At 40.5% G+C, this 16,602-nt stretch overlaps 1 protein-coding gene across 4 annotated transcripts in view; it reads left to right on the forward strand.

Annotated features, from left to right (window-relative positions):
* ARMH4 (armadillo like helical domain containing 4) overlaps positions 1–16,602 on the forward strand; it is a 308,570-nt gene that overhangs the window by 286,275 nt on the left and 5,693 nt on the right. The window lies entirely within an intron of this gene.

A 16,602-nucleotide genomic window follows, 5' to 3' on the forward strand; every position in this document is an offset into this window, starting at 1 on the left:
TTAGTTTTGAGTAGAACGGTAGATGGTTAGAACTGTCAGGTTTATATTATTCAGAGTTCATTCACACTTGTTGCGTTGTGGGAACCCACATAAGATTGGGAGCTTTCCTGCAGTGCACAAAAACACGCTGCTCTTTTACAGACACGTGCCAGTGTCATTCATTCTTAATGGCACCCCCACGCATCTTGCGTGTTCATGCATGTCAAAACGTATGGCACGGCAGTCCCATGGTGTCCTGCTGACATTTAACAAGAGAGGAAGTGAGAGGAACTCTCCAACTAAAACGCAGACAGAAATATTTTTTTCCCCAAGAACAGGGCAAGGTTAGAACCCCTGTCAGATATTTTATTTCTGTCTCTGTCAGGAACCAAAGGCCGACCTTGCTCATTTTCATGCTTGTAAGCATATATGTATAACTAGACTTGGAAGAATGAGGACGTGCATGCTGATGTGTAGGAATGGGAGCGCCCACAGGTTTTGGTTAGTATCATTGCTGGGTGGACTTCATTTTTACATTGTGATTTGTGTTCCTGAAAGCCTGCTTGTTCCTGTTACTGACCCAGCTCCGCTTGAATCTCCTTTGGATTCCCCCTTGCCTGCCTATGTCTGCCACTGATTAATGTTACTGGCCCTGGTCTGGACTTTTGACTAAGATTTTGTACCTCTCTGCCAGCACGTTGCTGACCCCTGCCTGTTTCTGACCTGGAATCTGAACAAAAGGCATACGTTTTCCATAGGCCTCACCTTATGGATGCGCTGTGTCTGCAGGTTGCTTCCCTCACTGAAACAGAAAGGGCCTCCAAGGCTTAATAGGCAGACTAAAATTTTAATATATAAAATGTTAAAGTCATGGGTAACTGGTATTAGTACATGCCTCCATGACATTGCCCAATGTTTTCCTCTTAATTCAGAACACATATCTTCAAATTACAGGCTTGGGGGATGCTTGAAAGCTTTATATACTGTTATGGAACAGTACTGTTTTTTTACGGACAGCCTCAGCAACATGGTGCTTTGACATGGCATATTTTGCTTGTGGCGATTACCTTTGTTCGCATACAGCAGTAGTTCCCTCATCTGATTAATTATAGCTTTTTTTTTTAGGTAGTTCTATCAGAAACACTTGCTTTTTTGTCCTATTTCTGTGGTTCAAAGGAGTGCACTTAGTTCTGCACTCCTCTGATCCAGATATCCCACAACAGCGGGCTAAAGTCTGCTGTCGGCTGACATTACTCAGCTGCCCCAGACTCTGGAGGGATCCAGATTTTAAGCGGCAGCTGACTAATCCTCTGAGCGCACTGCTGAGAACCCAAGCTAGCTACTCTCGCCCTTTCCACAGCTCCAGTGAGCGCTGAAGGGGCATAGCAGAAAGCCACTGGCTGCCTGCACTGAAGACCGAGAACTGAGCGATCAGTGGTCTGATTGCTCAGTTCTAGGTGTGGAGGCAGGGGACCTAGGTTATGTATGTTTGTTATTTTAAAAATACCAAACTTCCCCTTTAGGCAGTAATAGGCCCAATTAGACCACTGCATAGTAATTGGCCAGGGGTTTGCTGAGGCTGCACCTGCTTTCCATGATGCAAAACTGTCCTGCTGCTGGCTGGTTTCTATCTCACTCTCAATAATCATTAGGAGACCAAGATGATAAAGTATTGATTTTCTATTGCCAAGTAAATGGGGCACTGACCAGAACAAATACTGTTGTGTTAATAGCAGTGACAGGCCGTATCCTATATGTAATTTTTGGTTTTGCTCACAGTCCCGCTTTAACTTGAAGGCCATGTTTACAGCCCAGGAATTACAAGGTACTTGCATTTACTCAATAATAATAATTCATATTTTAGCACAAGTGCACTTTAACTGCTATGCAGAGTTCTGCTTTCCAGAACATTTAAATGCCAATTCACAATGTTTAGCAGACATAAGACAGAAATAAGACCGACAGAGCAATAATGTAAATGTTCCAATTTGTTGGGGGAAAAAATCTGCCTATAGCCCATAAAGTGAACATTCTAATCTTGAATTATGTGCACTCACAGTCACTGGTCTGTGTAATCATGACAATTTATGATATTGTTTGATCATTGTTTGATCACAGAGTAGCTGCGATGACAGCTGCTGAAACACTGAGACCGCAATATGCATTACACAGTATATTTACTAGAATTAATATATTCTTTTAAGACATAACAGATACTTAAAGCAAAGGTGACCTTTAAGCTCCATCAGCTTGAAAATTCTTTGTCCTAAAGGCAAGGTTGAACTCTCCCATAAAACACTTGTGTAATAGTGCTTTGAAGACATATTTTTTTAGTAGATTTTAAAGGCTTGCTTTTTAATATCCCTGTTGCTTCATGCACATTATCAGCATATTGGTAATTAGATGGAATTGTTTCATGAAAGTTAATTTTGCATGTTTTACCAGTGACAGCGCAGAATGTGAATAGAACATTATTGTATGTCTCACTTAATGGTCCTAAACCCTAATGTAATTCTAGGTACCATAGTTGCCAACACCAGAACTCAGCAGTAACAGCAGGGTATGTGGTCCCTGTCCACTGAACAGGAACTGTCTTCAGAGACACCGATTTTCTGGCTCTGCCTGTATGTCATCCCTTGATAGTGACCAGGTGTCCTGGTGGTGGCAGCTAAAGGGATCCTGGAAAAACTGATAGGTAAGTATGGAATAGCTTTGCTTATTGTATTTGGTTATGTCAAGACAAATCTTGGTCACTAGAGCAACTGGTGACCACGACTGGTCCTGTCCATAAACACCCTTTCTAATACCTGCTTGTCAGAGGAGCTATCTATTGAATGGAGTGAATTGAGTGCGCTTGGTGCTTTCATGCTGAACATGGCTGCCTCTGTGTGTGTTTTTGTGTGTATATATGTGTATATATATATATATATATATATATATATATATATATACATAATAATAAATATAAAAATGTAGCGCTAATCATATAGATTATAACTTCATAAAGTCCATAAAAGATTGCTAAAATCCACGTGGAATTGTGAAATCACACGAGCACGCTTGAATGTGGAAGGGTGTAATAGATCCGCCACCATAGAGATATCCAGAATACCCTTACCAAATCTATGAATCAAATGAGCCTTCAGCATTGAACCTTAAGTAAATGAGCCTTAAGCATTGAGTTGCTCCTACCTCTTCCGGTCTTTGGAGCGCATTCAAAGGCAGCTCTTAGTTCTGCCAACCAATCCGCATCGTCCTCTTGGTATTTAGCTGCGTCCTTCCACGACGAGGCCACGCCCCTGACGTCGTGTATGACGAAACGCGTTGGGTGGACCCTCATTGGTGGATGCCCGGACGCATGTGCAGCTGAGGATGACCACTGCCATCTTTTCAGGTGGAAACGGAACCACGCTGAACGACCTATGTACACATGTTGAAGCCTCTCTGACACAATGTGAGTCTATTTCTTTTTGGTTTAATAAATGTTTGATTTGACTTACTACACTATGAGGGGTTTATTTCATCCTTTCTATGTGAGTGGAGTGTGTACCAGTTCAGAGGCTTGAGGCGAGCTATGGACGTGGATTAACCCGGTACCTTTGGATTGAAGCCCCCCAGATTGTTGCATCTGATGCTTAAGGCTCATTTGATTAATAGATCTGGTAAGGGTATTCTGGATATCTCTTTGGTGGCGGATCTATTACACCCTTCCACATTCAAGCCTGCTTGTGTGATTTCACAATTCCACGTGGATTTTAGCAATCTTTTATGGACTTTATGAAGTTATAATCTATATGATTAGCGCTACATTTTTATATTTATTATTTGTATTCATTATTCATCAGTATATGGTTTGTGTAGAGGCTTTTATGATATTTATTAACTTTTAGTTGGAATCCTTTGTGGTGCTCAGCGCAGCTATTTTTACATTTTTATATATATATGTTCTGTGTGTATACAGTATATATATTGTGACAGTGCTAAGCCCTGCCACTGTGTGAGGATAGGTAGAACATTAACAGGATTTGAATTATGGCAGAATGCAAAGCTTCAGAGCATTGATTTTGAGTGGAGAAGTTTGGCTTGTCAGTGTTGTCCAAGAAGCTTGAAGGCTTCAAAGTGTCCTGGGTGAGACAAAGCCTTCAGTCCTTTAAAACCATGCAAGTCCTGTGAGTGCACAGGTGTGCATATTCCCTATAAGGCAGTAGCTGGCCATAGCTCAGAGCTTTTGCTTGGTGATAGGGGTGAGCTTCAGCCAGCTGTGGACCACTCAGGAGACAGTACTCCATATGGGAAGGATTCCTCACCCACAGGCCTGGGATAGTTGGAACAGCTGAGCGAGTTGGCAGGACTGAGAGAGCGGAGACACAAAGTATATCCAGGGCACTAGAAGGATCTGTACGCTTCGGAAGAGTCTGAGAGACTGGGGTGCTAGGAGAACCATATCTGGAGGCCAGGAGTGGGCCCGTGCAGCAAGGTGCTATAACTAAGGCTGAGTACGTCTGAAGTGCCTGTGGTATGGGAGACCAAAGATGAGAGCAGTGCTGCTAAAGAGAACCAGGTGGCTTAGTATTTTTCACATTTTGCACGGACAGCAGACTCATTTCCCAGTTCAGTCCAGGTGACTCTTAAACATTGGAATCTTGGAGCGCCAGACTCCCAACAATACTTTTTCTCTTAGTATTTTTCATTATCTGTCTGCTTATAATGCTTTATCAAGCTTAAACCCTGCTTGGGAAAAACTCACACATTTGTTTTTGGGGTGGATTTACTAAAGGCAAATAGACTGTGCACTTTGCAAGTGCAGTTGCACTAATTTTCCCCAGAGTTTAGTAAATGTGGTAAAGCTTCACTTTGTAAAGAATACCCAATCAGGTGCAAGGGGAAAGAAAACAGCATTTTTGCTTGCACATGATTAGATGATGGAAATCAGAAAAGCTTTACCACATTTACTAAGCTCTGGGGAAAATGAGTGCAACTGCACTTGCAAAGTGCACAGTCTGTTTGCCTTTAGTAAATCCGTCCCATTGTTTTCTTTAGGTTTGTTTCATAAAAGCAAGCAAAAGCAGGCCTATAAAAACCCAAAATCCGGATTGTCACGACTCATTAAAAACTAAAATACTACTGAGCTTAACTACCCCTTATGACATATACATATACTCTATATACATATATACCAGTTCCACGACAGGGCTGGACTTTCGTCATTCTAGGTGGACGTCATATGATGTCCTTCCCGAAACGCATCTCGTGGGAGCCCTGCAGGCGCAATCTGTCACTCACCGAACACAGCCAATGACAGATCACTATATTGGCACACTGCCAGTACCATGTGATTGCTGTGACCAATCAGTAGATCGCATGCCAATTGTAAACAATAGATGGCTTTCCTTCATGCCATCCATTGTGTACAATTGTGTTGCCAGCAGTGATTGGTCACAGTGATTACATGGTACAGACAGGGCCGATTGCAGCCCTTCTGTACCATTGTGGCCAATCACAGCTAATTACAACAATGCTCACTTAAAAGAATAAGTTTCATTTAATAAAAATGGTTGCTTATACCAATCAAATTCATATCTATTCATATTCAGGGTGTAACATGTTACAGATGCACCGACCCCCCTCCCCCCCCACCCCCCGCTAGCTGTCACAATCAGCAGCAATAAGAGGGATCGATGACCAATAGGAGGATCCTCCTATCGGTCATCGATTCCGCCTATTGCTGCTAGACATCAAGGGAACTCGGAACCACAGGGGCAGGAACCACGTCTTGGACTAGGATTGGCAAATGAGCTGCCCATTACACACCTACATCTTGTAGGTGTTATTGAATATGTTTATCTAATAAACAGTGTAATACTGCACTTAGAAGCACCTTCTCTAACTCCTATCTTACTGTCCAGAGTTGCTTCCACTTTCAGAAGAGCTGCTCGGGTGCCAGTGTTTTCAGCTTTTACATCCCCTGCCCTAACCCCTCTTGGAACCTAAGGCTCAGGATCCATTGGACAGAAGCGCCTTATGTTCCATGTTTTGCCTGTATAGGAGGTACGGCCAAACAGATACACAGCCTGCAGGACCGTGTCATTACAGGTCCATTACAAAAAAAAAAAAAATTAATATTTTTTTACCTGCAAAAAAAAAACGTGCATTTATTACTTTAAAAAAAAAAAAAAGATGAATTTGTTCTTTAAATACCACCAAAAGAAAGCTCTATCTGTGTGAAAAAAATGATAGAATTTTCTTACGGGTACAGTGTTGCATGACCGTGCAATTGTCATTCAAAATGAGTACAGCTGTCTTGGCTCTATAGACTTTAAATGCTAATAGTTATAATGTGCCCCAGAGTACTTTCCTTTGTGTAATTAAACTCTGCATATGTATCGATGACTCAAGGGCGTTATGTGAGCTCTGTTTTAATGAAAAATGTACTATTGTTGAAAACTATTCAATAAAAATCATTGAAAAGAAAAGGGATTACAGCTCCCAATTTAATTTCCTAATAAGATTCAATGTGTAGGTAAATGTAAAGCCTGGTTCATCTGTGCGGCTCTGCGTGCTGCGTTTGTGTGGGCCTAGCAGCCTATTCATTTGAATGGGCTGCTGTGTCTGTGTTTCCTGCAGTAAAAAGGTCCCTGCACCTTTTTTTAAAACGTGGCCGCACAGAAATCGCATGGAGCTTTTGCACCATGCATTTCCGCATATTGAAAACTGAGTGTGGAGATGCATGCAATATTCTTGCATCTGCACAGATGTTAGCATAGCATTGGAAGACTATCAACTGACCAAAGTGTACATAGAGATTGAAAGGGGCCTGAGGACAGAGCATTGGAGGACTTCTACAGCAAGAGAAGAACAGAAGATGAAGTTGTAACACTGAAGAGGTGTTTTAGATAGGTACAGTGCCTTGAAAAAGTATTTATACCCCTGGAAGTGAAAGGAAAATGATAAATGGTTTTCAATTTTTTTAGAAATAAATTCCTGAAAAGTGTGACGTGCATTTGTATTCAGCCCCCTTTACTCTGAAACCCCTAACTAAAATATAGTGAAACCAATTGCCTTCGGAAGTCACCTAATTAGTAAATAGAGTCCACCTGTGTGTAATTGAATCTCAGTATAAATACAGCCGTTCTGTGAAACCCTCAGAGGTTTGTTAGAGAACCTTAGTGAATAAACAGCATCATGAAGGCCAAGGAACTCACCAGACAGGTCAGAGATAAAGTTGTAAAGTTTAAAGGAGGATTAGGTTATAAAAAAAATGTTCAATCCATCATCCGAAAATGGAGAGTATGGCACAACTGAAAACCTACCAAGACATGGCCTTCCACCTAAACTGTCAAGCCAGTCAAGGAGAGCATTAATCAGAGAAGAAGCCAAAGAGGCCCATGGTAACTCTGGAGGAGCTGCAGAGATCCACAGCTCAGGTGGGAAAATTGGTCTACAGGACAACTATTAGTCGTGCACTCCAATCTGGCCTTTATGGAAGAGTGGCAAGAAGAAAGCCATTGTTAAAAGAAAGCCATAAGAAGTTCTGTTTGCAGTTTGCAAGTCATGTTGGGACACAGCAAACATGTGGAAGAAGGTGCTTTAATCAGATGAGACCAAAATTGAACTTTTTGGCCTAAAAGAAAAATGCTTTGTTTGGCGAAAAACTAACACTGCACATCACCCTAAACACCATCCCAACTGTGAACCATGGTGGTGGCATTATCATGTTGTTGGGATACTTTTCTTCAGCAGGGGCAGGGAAGCTGGTCAGAGTTGATGGGAAGATGGATGGAGCCAAATATAGGGCAATCTTAGAAGAAAACCTGTTAGAGTCTGCAAAAGACTTGAGAGTGGGGTGGAGGTTCACCTTCCAGCAGGACAAGGACCCTAAACATACAACCAGAGCTAGAATGGAATGGTTTATATCAAAGCATATTCATGTGTTAAAATGGCCCAGTCAAAGTCCAGACCTAAATCCAATTGAGGATCTGTGGCAAGACTTGAAAATTGCTGTTTAGGCGCTCTCAACCGAAGCTATTTTGCAAAGAATAATGGGCAAAAATGTTGCTCTCTAGACTTGCAAAGCTGGTAGATACATACCCATAAAGACTTACAGCTGTAATAGCAGCGAAAGGTGGTTCTACAAACTATTGACTCAGAGGGCCTGAATTCAAATGCCCGCCACACTTTTCAGATATTTATTTTAAAAATTTTTGAAAACCATTTATCATTTTCCTTCCACTTCTCAATTATGTGCCACTTTGTGTTGGTTCCTCAGAGCTCTGAGGAAGGGAGCGTGTCTCCTGAAACGCATCAGATTTCCAACCGCAGAGATTCATGACCCTCGTCACTGGAGTTGTACCTAATGTATTTTACTTCTTTGTGAGTATGTTTCTGGCTATTTAAATAAATTAGGTCTTAGGTAATGCACTAGGCATTTGCTCCCTCCCTTTTTATGCTTTTAGTGCTTTTGGAGTTTCCCCGCTCAAGGAGTGCAGCATCGCCTTGTTACCGCTTTACACAGAGTGAGCGCTGAGGTTTGACAGTCAGTTGGAACTATAATAAAGTAGCTGTTGTTGCTGCAATAGTGTATGTATTACCTGAGTTTTACATTCAGGTTCATGCAGCGGTTACAGCAATTTGTTGCTAAGAAAACCATAATGATGGCTAGCTACAAATCGATGTTAATTGCTGGCATTAGGCATTTGTAGCAGTGATTAATCTCTCGGAAAAAAACACCCATGTGTCATCAGCCTCATTTATCAGGGTTAAGTTTATGGGCTGACTTGAGTTTAAGGTTACATTTAAATTGAGGTTTGGAAGTTATGTTAGGGTTAGGGTTTAGCAAGTGCTGAAAATACTGTATGAGTTTAAAGTTCTTTCACAAAGTACCACCAAATCAATTTTCACAGACCTAAATCTAATGTACCAGAAATCAGATGCCATTGGCAGCCATTATATTTGGGGCTACAAGAGTAAATGAAGAAGGTACATATATAGAAATGCCAAACATGTTTTTTTCAGTTACCAGATTCTCTCCCATCCCCCTTTTCAATAACTCCTTGTGGTTACTTGCACATGTTCCCTACCACTGCTCTCTCCTTGGAATTACTAAACTATAGAACGCATTCTTTTTCTGGCTACAAGCTTGTGGACATGATTTACCATGTTTTAAGACAAACATATTTCTCTTTTTGTATCATGAAGGGTGTAATTTAAATAGAACCCCTAACTTTATTTTCATATTTGAATAGGACTTTGTTAGGTTTACAAGTTTTTAAACTTCTGATTGCTATCATTTTTTCTAATTCTTATAGGACCTTTTTTTTTTTTTTGTGTTACAAATAAACAGTTAATGTTTAACTGCAGTCAAACTGATAAATACAAAGAAGAAATACATACAGCAGGTAAAATAAGTATTAAAGACATCACCATTTTTCTAGGTAAATGCATTTCTAAAGGTGCTATTGACATGAAATCTTTACCATATGTCAGGTACAACCCATGGAATCCATCCTTGCAAAGAAGCTAAAACAAATTAGTTCAGAAATTACCTTACGTGTGATAAAAATGGAATGACACAGGGAAAAAATATTTAACACATGAAGAAAGGGAGGTGCAAAAAGGCATGGAAACACCAGCTGAAATCTATTAGTAATTTGAAAGCAATCCTGCTTTTTGTCAGTGCAAAGTAATATCAGCTGGATCAGTCTCAACTGATGGCCTATAAAAAGGTGTTTCATTATCAAAGCGCTTTATCAAGACCTTCGCAACCTTATTGTTGCAAAACATACTGATGGCATTGGTTACAGAAAGATTTCTAAACTTCTGAATGTTCCAGTGAGCACTGTTGGGACGATAATCCGGAACTGGAAAGAACATAATTTCACCATAAACAGGCCACAGCCAGGTGCTCCATGCACAATTTCTGAAAGGAGTGAAAAGAGTTATCAGAACTGTTCAAGAGCCAAGGACCACTTGTGGAGAGCTTCAGATAGACCTGGAATTAGCAGGTACAATTTTTTCAAAGAAAACAATAAGTATTGCACTCAGCCACCATGGCCTGTATGCATGCTCACCACGCAAATGTTCTGCACACGATTTAAAAGAAGCCTGTGAAATACTGGGAAAATATAGTCTGGTCAGATAAGACCAAAACTGAACTCTTTGGATGCCATAATACACACCATGTTTGAAGGTCAAATGGCACTGCACATCACCCCAAAAACACCCCCATACCAACAGTGACGTTTGGCGGTGAGAACATTATGGTGTGGGGCTGTTTTTTTAGAATACAGTACTGGCAAACTTCATGTCATTGAAGTTCATGAAGATTAAATGAGGGTGGACATTTCAGCAAGACAATGATCCCAAACACAAAGCCAAGGAAACTCTAAATTGGATTTAAAGAAAAAAAATAAAGCTGCTAGAATGGCCCAGCCAATCACCTAACTTGAATCCAATAGAAAATCTATGGAAAAAACAAAAGATCAGAGTACATGGAAAAGGCCTGCGGAACCTTCAATATTTGAAGACTGTGTGGAAGAATGGGCTAAAATCACAGCTAAGCAATGCATGCCACTAGTTTCTCTATACAGGTGGCATCTTGAAGCTCTCATTACCAACAAAGGATTTTATAAGAAACATTAAAAAAATTTCAGTTAGCATGTTCAATACTTTTTCCCTGTGTCATTCCGTTTTATTACACATAACTTAATTTCTAAAAATGTATTTGTTTTGGTTTCTTTGTATGTATGGATGTCATGGGTTGTTACCGACATGTGGTGAACATTTCATGCCAATAGCACCTTTAGAAATATATTCACATTTTAGAAAAATGGTGACATGTTCAATACTTATTTTACCCACTGTATATGGTTGTTGTTGTTTTACCAGCCAAAGGATTTTTAATTCTGCCTATTCATTCCTGATATTTAAAAATCCTTGATGGACAGCAAACAGGACAGTTTGGAGACCGGAGTTTAGTTATGGAATACAACTAGGTTTTTTCCCCAGCACCCACCCTGTGACTGCACAGTTAATGGAAATGTAGCTCACTGATGAGCTGGTCTATTTGTCCCTTGGCTCTTTCTTATTATTAGCGTGCTACCTTTTATCACTGTGGGTACTGCAGCACACCTGATTGCTGCTTTTCCCTCTCACAGTCTAAGCTCTGCTGTACAGGGGCTGCTATCAAGCCCCATTTAAGTACACTTTAAGCAAAAAAGATGATGGAATAAGGTGTTTTTTAATCTGACCAAATTTTAGCTGTATTATGGTTCTTATGTGTTATTTTGTTTTGAGAGACTTTCTAATAGGAAAACCTGTAGTCCTGAACATAATACATGAAGAACACTTTTCATTCTCTTTAATATGTAACCCTGTATGTGAATTGTGAATAATTGCAGGCTATGACAGCCAGTGCCTGTGGTTTGAGTTCCCCATGTTGACTGTGGCAGCTTCCACTTGCTATTGTGACATTTCTGCGGCAAAGTTGATAAGTTGTGGACATATGTTTGTAGCTGTGCTCTATCTGACCTTTATTTTTATTTTATTTATATACTGTAATGTTTATTTAATCTTTACTTTTCCTTCATTGAGAATGCAACAATCAGGGCTCAAACAAGCATCGTTCCAAAATATGGGTGAATACAATAGTTGGTAAAACTGAGATATGTAGTGTAAACCTTTTACTTGTATAAGGATAATATTCCAAAAGAACAGAAAGATAGGAGAATGGGATTATATAGGGGTGGTAGGGAGGATAACAATGGGATAGGAGAAAAAGAGATGCAATTAAGTATATTGAATATTTGTAAAAAGACCATTAAGTAGAAAGTAAAAACTGATGAGGGGTGGGGGCAATCATGAAAAAGTGGAATTGCCAGGACAGTACCAAATGGGCTAAACCGGTTAAAAAGAACAGAGGAAGGTGGTCATTGTAATGAGAATTTCTACAGGTTATGTGCCTGGAGTTTGTTCATTGGTTATTGAGGAATTTTCACATTGGTGATGTATCCAAGATGCACAGATCTCATAACAATGTGTCATATGTGTCTCTCTGAGAGAAGCACCAGTGGCTCTGCCTCTATAATGGTATTGACACTGCCGATCCATTTAGCAAGGGTTTGGGGCCCTTTCCAAAGGGCTGGAATAAGACGTTTGCTGCATTAAGATAATGTGGTAATGTACGTTTGTTATTAACTTTTATAGGCCAAGACGTGTTAGCTCAGCAATGGCATGCAATGCCAAGCTGCTTCAAGCAAAGCCAACAGAATACTGGCCTATATAAAAAAGGGGATTCACTCCAGAAATAAAATGATAGTTCTCCCACTCTACAAGACTCTGGTACGGCCTCTTCTTGAGTATGCTGCCAAGTTCTGGGCACCGGTCCTCAGGAAGGGTGTGCTGGAACTGGAGGGAGTCCAGAGAAGGGCAACAAAGCTAATAAAGGGAATGGAGGACTTCAGCTATGAGGAAAGACTACAAACATTGAACTTATTCTTTCTGGAGAGGGGACGCTTGGGAGGGGATATGATATCAATGTACAAATACCCTACTGGCGACCCTAGCATAGGAAACAAACACTTTAGGGAATGGGAATTTAAAAAGACACCCGGCCATTCACTAAAATTAGAAGAGAAGCAATTTAACCTTAAACTGTGTAAGGGTTCTGTACTGTCAGAGCGGTAAGGATGTGGAATTCTCTTCCACAAGCAGTGGTATGTGCAGGAAGCATCAGTAGTTCTATTAGATGGGCACCTTTACGACCACGACATTAAGGGGTATATGATGTGCCACTGACAGCAAACACACACACTCATCATAGGTTGAACTGGATGGACTGGTGTCTTTTTTTCACCCTCACTATGTGTTATGGAATAGGTACTCTGAGACACTAAGGGGTCGTCTAAGAGAGGGGTGTCTAGGAGTCTGTATAAAAGAGGAAACCAACACTGAGTGCCGCACACCATAAGGACCTGACAGTCACTATAGTAGAAACAGTCTCAGGTACATGACTAATCCCCTTAAGAGGGACCAAAATGTGTCGGGGCGTAACCTGGAGTCAAGCTGAAGCAGCTTCTACTATAGTGACTGTCGTGTCCTAATGGTGTGCGGCACCTGGAATTGTTTCCTCCTTTTATACTTGTAAGCATTTGAGCCAGGACGGGCTCTCCCCAGCCTGTGCCCTCAGCGTCAGTCATTGGACTAGGACACTCAGAAACCTGAAGTTGCACCTCTAGTTTTTTCACTGTTTAGGAGGCAGGTAATATGTGTCTTTATAACAGGACAGTCCCACCAAATATGTAAAAGGTACCTTTCTGACAACTTCTCCAGCAGAGGTCTGACGTGTGGGTACATATTTTTAAATTTAGTAGAGACTTGATACCATCAGGTCGTCAATTTATTACAGGATTCTCAGTTAGTTCTTGTGTTATTAGAAGATATGTGAGACAATTGGATTATCTTGTCCATTTGGTGGGGAGAGAAGGTACATCCAAGTTCTTGTTTCCAGAACTTAAGATAATACAGGTCACATTCTGAAGAATGCGAAGCAATTTGTACATCTCTGAGAGTTTGTTTAGGCTTAGCATCCGATATACAGAGGATTTCGAAGGACAGTGACTTAATGGATCTCATTGGTGGGAGAGAATTGGTAACAAAAGTGAGAAATTGTGTAAATCTCTAATAATCTACTGGAAATTGTGCAAGCCTCTGACTCAGGTCATTTAAGGACTAATTTTTGAAAAAGCAAGTCTGTCTACATTTCGGGCCTTTTTTAATTGCTTTATTTTATTTCTGTTCAGCTAGAATCCTATAACTGAACATCTTTATTTCATTATTCATACAATATTATAATTATAAAGTATGAATGTATATGTATGGTTTCATCCTTGCAACTGAGCAGTGCTGGGCTTGTATGATAAGGCACAAAAAAAAGTGCAGTAACCCATAGCAACCAGTAAGCAATTATCTTTTTGTTGCTGTGCATGATCTAGGGTTATTTGATCTGTCTGAGGTTTGGATTCAGTTTGAAATAACTCAAAAATCAAATCCTAAATTCAAAATCCATCAGATGCTTTTCAAACTGTTGTCAAAATCAAACCACAAATATCCGGGTGGTTTCTTTCCCAAAGGTAATCTAATGGTGGAAAAATGAGAGTTTTTATTGCTGACTTGTTTTTGAAGGTGCATACTCTGGAGATGTTGTCCTTATCCTTGCTTCACTGCTTGGTGAGCGGCCAACCTGGAACCATAATAGGTATCATCAGGATGCATTATATGCTCATGCCTGTTGTAGGCCAGTGACTCAATGGCATTAAAAAGAAAAGAAGAAGGATGACATCCCTGTAGCATGCAATCATCAAAAATCATGGCTATATTTATTATTTTGTCTTTACAGGTGCAATTTGCAATAGTGATAAAAGGCATTTATTTTCTCATTAGATGCAAAGTGTTTTCTTATCACATGAGGTGACGTCACCACCCATCCTTTTCCCTCGTCCAATCAGATAAAGCTTTGTGTTCATTGAGAAATTGCAAACTAATCTGTGAATGGTGCCCCTGCCAAGCTAGCAGCCTCCTGTATTTGCAATGCAACAGGCAGCCACAAGGCACCCAGAAGCTATTGGTGATCAATGTAGTGGTGTCTGTTACAGTGATTGCCAGCTTCCAGGGGATTGCATGTGTATGGTAAAAAAAAACATAGTTACATTGGTCCAAGCTGGAACAATGTAACTGTGTGAAAATTTGTTATACCTAAACTTTAACTTTATCTACTTTTTTCTTCTTTTTTTTTTATGTAATGAAACATGAATTTGGCAAATGGTTATATGAATGACAGAATGGGTAAATTATATAATTTACCCAGTATGATAGTAATTCCTTTTGGGTTCATTATTCCCTCGTGATTGACAGAGAGAGGAAAGTCCCGTCATGTCTGTTCTATAAGAAAAGGGCACCTGTTGTTATCTTGTTCAGAGGGAGGGCTGTAGACTCCAATGACATTGGAGCATGAGTGATGAGGATTCCAAAAGACCCCTTACTAGGTTGAAAAATGTCATGTTGCCCAGCGGAATATTGTCAGACACCCTCCTACCAGCAAATCTGCATGATTCAGATGAGTCCTCAGCTCATGTAATTTCAATCATCCTACTCATGAACATGATACGCAGTTGTTGTTTTTTTAAGTTTATTTTGCACTCCATGGTGAATTACATCATAATGTGAACTAAAACAGTGTTTTTCAACCTTTTTTCAATCAAGGCACCCTTTAAGGTTATGGACAAGGCACCCTCCAAATTTATGGACAGTCTTGAGGCATCCCATTCTAAAATGTAAAAACTATTCTGATAGTTTTACATAATGCAGCAACACCAATACACATAGGACACCCAAAAATGAAGTTGATTTATTCTTCCAAAACAAATACACTTTTGCAAACTGGTATTGACTATTTACTAAACAATAGTGCAGCGCAATCCTATATATATCACCAATATGATATTAACCACTTAAGCCCCGGAAGATTTTACCCCCTTCCTGACCAGGGCCTATTTTGCGATTCGGCACTGCGTGACTTTAATGGACAATTGCGCGGTCGTGCGACGCTGTACCCAAACGAATTTGACGTCCTTTTTTTCCCACAAACAGAGCTTTCTTTTGGTGGTATTTGATCACCTGTGCGATTTTTTGATCATGCGCTATAAACAAAAAAAGAGCGTCAATTTTGCAAAAATAACAATATTTTTCAAATTTTTTATATGAAATTCCCCCAAAAAAAAATGTAAAAATCAAAATTTTTTAACATTTTCGGCCAATTTGTTTTATGCTACATATGTTTGGTAAAAAAAAATCACAAAAAGCGTATTTTGATTGGTTTGCGCAAAAGTTATCGCGTTTACTAACAAAGGGAAAGATTTTTGTCATTTTTGTTGTTTTTTTTAACGCGTAATGGCAGCGATCTGCGATTTTTTTGCGGTACTGCGACATTGCGACGGACAGATCGGACCCTTGACTGACATTTTTGACACTTTTGGGGTTACCAGTGACATTTCTACAGTAATCAGTGCTATACATATGCACTGTTACTGTAAAATTACACTGGCAGTGAAGGGGTTAACTTTTTTTGAGAGGGAGGGGCTGTGTGTGTCCCTAGGGGTGTGATTCTAACTGTGATTGGCTGTGGCTTGAGCTGTATGAACAGTGATCAACGGTCCTACATAGTACAACCGTATGATCACCATTCATACACGGGAGATTGACAGGCGGCTTGTTTACATTAGCCGCCTGCCTTTCTCCCTCTGCACCGACGATCGCTGAGTGACCGGCGGACATCGGGTCCGCCGGTCACACGCGCGGGGGTGTCCGTGACCACGCGGGAGCGCGCCTCCGGGGGCACGCGCTCGCTCCCTAGACCCTCACAGGCTAGCGAATGGCTAGCCTGTGAGGGGCTGACCACCGCAGTAAATAGTCGTGCGGTGGTCGGCAAGTGGTTAAAAGCAGATTTTTCCTAAATTGACAGTAAAGTAAAAGTAAAATAGTCCCAAATGCAGAGCCAGATAAATGTGGAGGAGAGAAAGTCCTTTGTTGCAGATGATGGAAATAAGAGCCCAAAACGGATCTGCAACAAAA

This window comes from Pelophylax lessonae (assembly GCF_965119305.1).
Source record: "Pelophylax lessonae genome assembly, chromosome: 13".
In the NCBI taxonomy this organism is placed as follows: domain Eukaryota; kingdom Metazoa; phylum Chordata; class Amphibia; order Anura; family Ranidae; genus Pelophylax; species Pelophylax lessonae.